The following is a 9,716-nucleotide window of genomic DNA, read 5'->3' on the forward strand; positions in this document are numbered from 1 at the left end:
ATATTTCCTAGACTGATAATAGGCCACAAGAGAGAAATGATTTCAACTTCTAAGGCTATGCTTTCTTTAATCTCATATCAGGAGAAGACAAGACTATAAAAAGACCCAAATCTTGATATGCATCTGGGAATTTACCTGGATGAGAATTAGGTAAAGAAATTTAGCCACAACATAAAAAGATTTAGCTACAACAAGACGTAACATTCTATAACATAGGTTTTACCATCTTAGCAACTCCTAGAAGTTCAGTTTTTTAAACGAGTTTATTATGATTAATGAGCTTTAAATACTTAGTATCTAAATATCCTTTTAGAGTTGCCCTATTTTTTCCTAAAATACTAGGAAATAGGCATGATCAGGAGATAGAGAAATTAATTGTAAAAACGATTTCTATATAACTGATGTTTCCCTTTTTCATTTCTCCCAATCAAAATCAGACACCAACTTCCATCATATGTCCCAGTGTTGTTCCTTTATTTCTTGATTTCCCCTAAATAAAAGGTAATTAAGTCTTATATTTATGGAATTCTAGAAAACCCTTTACATATGACCGTTAATTATGTTTTCATATTTAGTTATGTTACTATGATAAAGATGATGATAATCATGATGATAGAAATGAAAATATTTAAGGATAGAATTGTTTTTTAAATTGTTAAACCTAAAAAAAAAAAAACCTTATTTTTTCTTAAGATTTTTTTTTTTTATATATAGAGAGACAGTAAGCGAAGGAACAGAAGCAGGGCGAGTGGGAGAGGAAGAAGCAGGCTCCCCACTTAGCAGGGAGCCCGGTACGGGACTCGATCCCAGGACCCTGGGATCATGACCTTAGACAAAGGCAGACACTTAACAACTGAGCAACCCAGATGCCCAAAAATCACCTAATTTGGGTCCTTTTATGTATTTGTAGAAAGTAAGTATCTTGAACTGGTTCCACTGAAAACTGAACCTCAGAGAAGGATGTGAGAACATGCAGTTTAACTGGAAAGCCAGCCCAGGAAGCAACAGTGAGGGAGTGAGGAGAGGGGCAGGGAAGTACAAATGCAAACAGAAGAGGTTCTTACTGTTTGTGCATCTCTCAGGGCTAATTCTGTTGGGACTTCTGAGGAGTTTGCAAAATGCCTTCTAATGCTGTCCACCTGAAGGAGCTACCAGTTCCTCTTTTTTTTTCATTGTTCAGGGTTTGTCCCCTGAGAGCAATAAATATCCCACACTTAAATAACCCACACTTCTCAGCAGTGCTCATTTCAGGTAAGGTCATAACTCGGAGAAACTCCAGAGGATAAAAGCTGAAAGATACACATCACATGCTTGAGATGGGACACCACCAGTTGAATAGAAGTCTGGGCTCAAAAGAACCATGCAACGCAACTGGGACTGCAAGTGTAGGTGACTAATGTCGGCTAGCGTAGGAATGAAGTTGGTTTTCAAACAAGTACTTCCTATAAGCTCTGTTGTTAAATTTTTTTAATTCAGTCTCAATCAAAAAGTAATTAAGCAATGATATGCTTTAGTCTATTTCTGTAGGAAAGGAGGGGATTAGCTAAGATTTCTTGGCCCCGAGCACAGACTGGTACTTTTTATTATCATAAAAACTCCGTCTTCTTTGCTAAGGTAGCCTAAATCAGCTCCAGCGAAAAATGATAATAGACCTTAAAATCATCAAAATATACATGGCAAGAAGAAATGAGGGGAAAAAAAGTCTAAGGCAATTTGGAAATTGTGGTAAATGAGATTACTGATTGGCAAATATTCATCACTTCTTTCTCCAAACCTATCATAGACTGAATCATACTTCCCAGATGATCAATACTTCTACGTAACGGCTCTGTCACTGGCTTTAGCCAATGGGACACTGCCAGCTATGATGCAAGCAGAAGCCTGGTAAACATTTGTACACTGAAGCATATCCTTTTTTGAACTCTACCCCATGAAAGGCAGGCAACACATAGACACTCTACCATAAAGAAACTTGGGCTAAACTACTAAATGACAAACCCTAGAGGAAACCATCTTAGATTTGACTGTCACTGACTGAGCTCTCTTCTTAAAGCAGATGTTTAAATAACTCAGATATACTACATAAAGCAAAAGAATTACCCATAAAATCGTGAAAAATAACAAGCATTGTTGTTTAAGCTACTTAAGGCAAGTAGTTTGTTTTGGAAATGATACAGAAATTGATGCTGGAAAGAGAATTGTACACAACAAACCTAAAATTTATGGCATTGACCTTAGGGATGAGAAATGAGTTGAGAACTGAAAGGTGGCAAATTGACTATTAGTAGAGCTGAAAAAGAAGGAAGAAAGTGCAGTTGAAGGTTAGAGAAAGGGGAAATTTTTTTAAAAAGATTTTTTATTTTTAAGTAATCTCTATATCCAACTCAGGGCTTGAACTTATAACCACGAGATCAAGAGTCACATGTTCTTCTGACTGACCCAGCCTGGTGCCCGAAGGGGAACCTTTTATTAGTGGAAAAGTAAATGAGCCTGTTGCCTGTGATAACTTTAAAGATAGAAAATTTACTGGAGGAACTTACGGATATCTCTTTGTACAGCATGTTGAACGTGTCAGTTGATTCCTTTTACCCTCTTAGGATAAGGTATTGCAAGAGAAAGATGATCTAAAGATAGAATTGGTCAATTTCCAAGCAAAATTTAGAGAGGATATTTCAAACCCAGCGTTTCATATGCGGAAAATGAAACTCCTTACTTTCAGTCTTCCCAGGCCACAAAAAAAGAAGGCAGGGGAGGGGAAGGGAGAGAAGGGGATGGGAGAGGAGGGGAGGGAAAAGAAAAGAGAAAAAGGGAAAGGGAAAGGGAAAAAGAGAAAAGAAAAAAAAAACTCAAGTGAAAAATGAGCTCAAAGCAGAGGTAAAATCCAGAGTGCTACCAAAAACGAGATCAAATCAAAGATGAAGGTATAATAGGCTTTGTTAAGACTTAAAAGATTTATCTGTCCTGTCAGCTGCATAAAATGACTTAAATTTTCAGGGCATTGTGCCACAGCAGGCAGCCTCAAATAGAGAGGGACTGGTTTGGAAGAGATTTATGAATGTGGTTTTCATCTAATGGAGTAAATTATAATTTGATATATAGAAAACCCATAAGTTGTTTAAAGGAGTTGAATCAACTGAAGACAGAAACAGTTCAAATTAAAAGATGTCCCCAACTCTGCAGGCTGAAACAGACTGGGAAGCTTACTTAGCTGCAAACATACACCATTTCTTCTGGGGAAAAAAAAGGATGAATCAGAGAACAAAGTCAAGCACTGAGAGGGCTGAAGCTTAGGGTCATGAGTGTGTAGCCATAAGCAACAGATTGGAGAAGCACTGGATTTTTCCAAGAAGCATTGGATCCTACGTCAAGGAAAAGTCCCTGAACCCAGAACACAGGGAATGGAGGACATGTGCCCAGAAAGAGTACAGGATTGTTATGGACAACGACTACCAGGTGCCTTCAACTTCTCCCCTTTTCAAATAGGAGCCTCTACTTCATTTCCTCTGTTCCTGTTTCACCATTATGTATCTATTGGGTGTGTATGGCACAGATAGCTTGGGATCTTAGTTTACAAGGCTTTGCTACCCAAGAAGCCATGTCTGGGTACACATGAAAAGGAATACAATTGCTCAAATGGTGCAGTTGATGTGGTGTTGGAGAAAATGGTTTGGATTAGGATCCTGTCTTTTTACTCTCGAGTAAGGAAATGAAGTTCTATGTGCCATGATTTTCTCAGCTGTCAAAAGTAAAATGTTGAACGGGTGATTCTTGAAGCTGCTTCCTCTTCTAAGGTTTTATGACTTTGTAACTCTAAGTTCTAAGACATATAGTTGTCTGATTACTTGATTTGTATCACACATTGTCATGTTATTTGTCAATGCTCTGGCCTAATCCTAGAATGTAGCCATGATTTTTTTTAAGCCTTGATTTTTTTTTTTAACTGTAAATATCTGATGTTCATTTAAAATAAATCTACAAATTAAGTGTAATTTTTCTTAGAAATTTTGAACATGAGAAAAATGTACATCAGTGCTACATAATTATGTACCATTTATTTTTTGCACTGTTTAAGCAAGCTACAGATATTCAATTGCCATTGAAATATTTTTGTAAACCATGCAACCTTTTACACAAAAGATAATTATGAAATAGCTAACATTCATTTGACCACAACCAATAAATAATTTATGAACTGGGTGTTTGAAATTATGCAAATATTCTAAATACTTTTTGTTGCCTGTACATCTGAGTAAGTATGATTCAGAAGAAAGTGTGCAATGGATTAATAGATTCAACATTGAAGAGATTTGCATTTCTACAGAGTTCTTTTCTTTGCTGGCTCCTACTATCTTTAGTATCATGGCTCAGAAAACAAGCTTGACAATACTGTCTCTAAATGTATTTGAATATCCTGGCATCCCTATTCATCAGCCTCTTTGATGCTTTAAATGTCTTTTGCTTTCTTTCCAGAACTCTTTATGAAGGCAGAGAGATATGCTTTTAGTAGAGTATCCAACTATCTTATAATACACACTAAATGGAGGAGAAAATGGGCATCTTTAAATATTTGATATATCTGTGATGGCCCACAGCAGAGTTCTGTTAGAGTAACTTGCCGAGCAGGCTCATTATTCTGAATACTCCACACATCAGGTGCCACACGCATCACAGCAATGACCAGGAACTGCCAACTTCATAAACTCCCTTTGCAAATGGAAAGTTTCTTGACACCAATAAATTGTGGGATAAAACCTACTGGCAGTAGTATGCATGGTGCCTTATGGTATGGACTAACATTGAGTGAAGGAAATGTTTCGGACTCCGGATTATAATCAAGTAAAAGAAACTTACCACCTTCACAGTGTATCACCCAAAAATATTTCTTAGAGAATTCCTAAGAAGTCTGGAGGTCATTTATTTTCATTTCTTTCCACACCCAGGAGTGGGGAGTGGGTGGCATTTCTGTTCATAAACATATTTAGAAGTCTTCAGTTTTATGAGTCCCGTCAATGTTACTATACTAAGGAAGGGTACAAAATTTGTGTTGCTAGTTAATATACTATTGTTTCATCTCACAGCTTTCTTCACCCAGGCGCACCTTAGTCTCTGACCAAATTCCATCAGACAAGGTACTAAATACATGTATTGATAGATGGGTACCTTCCATTGTTTGGTACGTTCAATGAGTATGTGAGCATAAAGACGAGGGAACCGTACTGCACCAACAGCTATGGAAGGGTATAGACACTTGAGTACTGTTTCTCTTAAAAAGCCTTTTTCCTGTAATGTCAGATTGCTTAAGAGCTATCTAGCATTTTGCATCCCCCCAAAAAAATTCCCATCATTTGAGTTCATATCCTCACTAATACTGACGCTTATTTTCTCTGAAAGAAGCCATTTCACTAAATGCTACTCAGTATTTCGCTTTCACCAAAGTTCCTAAAGCAGCCATTAGGTTTAACTGTTAATCTAAACAAGCTTTTCTTCAGTAATTCTGCTCTGTTTGCCTTACACACATCCTCACATATCTTCCTCTCCATCCAGCCAACATTTACCTCCTTTTTAAAAGTGTTTACTTTGGTGCTTTTCTACACTGAAAACCCAAACCCCCAAACCGACAACTGGAACAAAGAACTCACTCTTCCTTAATGCCACCATATGAATAAAACTTGCTTATTTTCTTTTTATTCAGATGTGCTATGTCTTTTGTCCTGCAGTTGCACAGCACAGAATTGCCCACCTACCCTACTCTCCCAGAAAGAGAAGGTGGCAATGTTTTCTTAAGTTATCCATAAATAGTGAAGCAATAGAACACATCAAAAGCTACACACCCTGGGGATTGCTTACTCTGTTCTACATAGAATTCAGCTGAGTTAACTTTAAAACATTCCTTTTCATTTAAGTACTCCCTTAAAACAGCATAAAGGATGGAGCACTATATAAGCTGCTTACAATTTCTACTGCACATTTTATCAGGAAAGCTATCTATCCCAGATTTCTTCTCTTCAGAAAAATTTTAATGATCTGAGGTCACACCTCTTAAAAAGAATGAGGTCTAGTTTTACATAAGAAGGTCCAACTTGTAGGGTTTTATTTTCTTTTTATGCTCAGACCTCACAAACCGAGGACCACAGTCTTCAAATAGCATTCCTTGTTAAAATTGAACTCAGAAAAGAAGGTTATTCTACCTCAGAATTTTAAATAAAGCTTCTACAACAAAGTTCAGTGTTCCAGCTTTAAATAAATCTGAATTAAAGCAGCACTCCAGCACTAAAGTGTTTAAATCAGGTTGCTAATCCCCTTACTCTTGACACATGTCTGGTGCTTTGGGGGAGAGCAGTATAGACCTAGGATTGCTTCTTACAGGGGGGACCTCAGAACAACTGCACCACAATCACCTGCAGTGTTTACTGGAAACAGAATCCTGGGCCTCTCTCTCTTTGACTGAATGAGAACCTCTGCTGATGGGACCCGAACCTGCATGCCTGAAACATTCCCCAGGTGATTCTCAAGCACACTCAAGCTTAAGAACCACTGTGAGGACCCATCACTGCTGCCGAAGAGACCCAGTGCACACCAACTCTTAACCTGCTGAATTCTTCAATTTCAGGAGAATTAGCGCTGTCAAGTTGAACCTCACGACCACCACACTGAGGCCAGAATTATGTTAGGAAGATTAAGGTCTTTCCGGATATTCAGAACTTTTGTCTCCCTGCTGTCAGCAACTAAGGAAGCTGGCAAACGCTGGTCTCTCACAGTAACATTTAGTGCCGGTCAACACACCGTATGGGCTAACATCTGAGCCCAGAAATAGGAAAGGAGAGTATAAATAGATTTGAATTGGGGTTGGACAAGGATTTGGCAGGCAAAAAATGACTGTGTGTTGATGGGGTGGGAAAGGATAGCTGCCAATTCAGGGATCCGTGGTCGAGGAGCTTCCTGACCCCCATCCACCCCAGAAGTTCCTGTGAGCTCTCCGGACTGCTAGCCCTTGGCTATAATTAGGGGGGGTGCTGCTTTCCCTGGCTGCTTCCATATGCATGTTAGTTGTGTTTGGCATTCAGCAGCAGTATTTGAAGAGTGTCTGGCCCCCACCAGCATTTAGTTGAGCCAGTCAGTGGAAAAAATGACAATGATATCTGGCATAGAATTCAGGTGTTAAAATACCTTTATTAAAATAGAGGAAATAGCACCTATTAGGAAGTGACCCCGAGCTACCAAATTTTATTAGACTGTGAGGAGGTGTTTTTCCCTCCTTTAAAGCATACTGTAAATTCCCTTATGTCTTTCATGGTATTTAACTGCAGAAATGGGTGCATTCAGTAATTTCAGATTTTCAATGCTATATTTATTGCAACTCACTTTGTGTAGTATCAGGGAATACCGAGCTGGGACTTGGCTCATTTCGACAAAACTTTTTGTACATATTTAGCTAAAAAAGAAAATTTGATGGGGTAGGAGAGAGAGTCAACACTATTGGCAGTTTCCCATTAGCAGTGCAGGAGGTAAAAGTCAAAAATAAAGCCTGTGGGGTAAGTCTGAACATGGCATCCAAGCTTAAAAGAAATGCCATTTCTCTTTTTCATCCTGAGGTGGGAGAAGAGGCTTGACTGAAATGAGTGAAACCTCACTCCATAATATTCGTCTGAAGCCAGCCTGCCAGCCCTGATGTCAGTGGTGAGTATGCTGATATGCTGAGCTGTGGATGAAGCGGGCCATGTCTGCCCTCCGCGACTCTACAAAACCGCTTGAAAGTCAGCACGAGGTGCCGCCTCTCCCCTCTCTCAATGAAAAGCATACTTCTTGATTAAAAATGCATGTTTCTACTTCATGCCAAAACAAGAGAGTATTATTTTCAGGATGATCATAGAAACCAAGTTAAATGTGTTTCTTATTTCAAGAGATAAAAAAGCATCGCAACTTGGTGAAGAAACGTTTCAGTGCTGGATGTTAGTTTAATGTAGCACTACTATGCACGTAATTTGTTTTGAAACTCGGTGATATATGAAAATCTTCAGCATTTTTGACAGAATGAGATTACACATCCATCCCCCTCTACGCTTTAAAGAAAGAAAAACCTTGACTTAGCCTGCCAATGTTATAGATAATATCTGCGTGTGTCTGCATTGTAATACCCCTCTTGTTATTTCCACTTTCAGAGATAGGAATTCCTGAGATAATTTCATTCATAAAAGGTTCCCACCGGAGTCAGATGGATGGTCAGGAAAAGATATTGAAGATAATTTGTAGCCCTGTTGGACAACTTCTCGAGTCAGTTTGATTCTTGCTTACCAGTCAGGAGACTCGGGACAGTTTGACTGTGGATGGGAGACTGAGTATGTAAGGGATTCAAGCACCTCCTCTCCCAGAGGATAAACTGTGTCACAGGCAGTCAGGCTCAAAGGGAGTGTCTACGTATACACAGAGGCTCCCTCCTGGCTTGAGAATAAAAAGACCACTGTCTGCCCCTAGAAACTGAGTCACCAGAGCACATGGACCCACACCTTGCCTTGTCCAACATGAAGCAGAAGTTATAGGTGAATGAGAGATGCGGTGGGCAAAAGAGAGGGAGACATGAAAAGGGACTAAAAAATACATAAAGAAGATTTATTGAACACAAGAGAATGGGGCAACTCCTACATTTTGGCTACCTGCTTACTCTAGGAACATTATTAACAATGATTATCAAGTTGATATTCTTGACCTTAAGAATCTTTTTCAAAGTAAATTCATGTAAAAACAAAATGTGACCATATTCCTTTGAATGTTTTCTCTTCAATAAAACTTAATCATCTTAACCAATTCACATAAGTAGAAGCTTACTCATCTGTCATTCTACAAACCAGAAATCTCTCCCAGCAGATATTTTTTTTGTTTTTACTAGTTTGGTTGACCTAGACCCAAGAGGTACCTCTTAAAGCATTAACATTTAACTTTGTTTAATTTAGGTTTAGCATTAAAATACATGTCATAGCAAAAAACTCTCTTGAAAGTTATTAATCCATGAATAATATTCAGAATAAATATTTATTAGAATACTTGATTAGACAGCATAATGCACAGCACAACCATTCCAGGTAATATATTTTTCTATGATAATGTACTAAAAAGACAGATGGTAGGGAATATCAGAATGTATAGCAAGAATAGCTAAATTGGGGATGCCCGGGTGGCTCAGTAGGTTAAAAATATGCCTTTGACTCAGGTCATGATCCCAGGGTCTTGGGATCAAGCCCCACATCAGGCTCCTTGATCAGCGGGGAGCCTGCTTTTCCCTCCCTCTGCCTGCCACAACCCCTGCTTGTGCTTGCTCTCTCTCTCTGACAAATAAAATCTTTAAAAGAAAAAAAAAAAAAAGAATAGCTAAATTGTAAAATAATGTGGAGCCAGTAATATGTAAAACCTTATAGATATGGAATTATTTATTTAATTAATTTAGTATCTATTATATGCCTTGTAACATATCAAATATTAAAGGGTATCCAAGCAACAAATGACATTCATTGCTTCTTTCCTCGAGAAATTGATAACGTAGATCCGATATTCACACGAAGGACCAGAGAAAAGCACTATGGAATATACACTTAAGAGAATGAAACATAACACCTAAGCAATATAAACAATGATACCAGCAGATAGATACCCTGATCAAGGAAGAAGGGGGAAAAACAGTTGTTTCATTACTTCAAAACTAGCGGCATTCTTGTTTTCAAACC

The sequence above is a fragment of the Mustela erminea genome, chromosome 3, assembly GCF_009829155.1.
Source record: "Mustela erminea isolate mMusErm1 chromosome 3, mMusErm1.Pri, whole genome shotgun sequence".
NCBI lineage: Eukaryota > Metazoa > Chordata > Mammalia > Carnivora > Mustelidae > Mustela > Mustela erminea.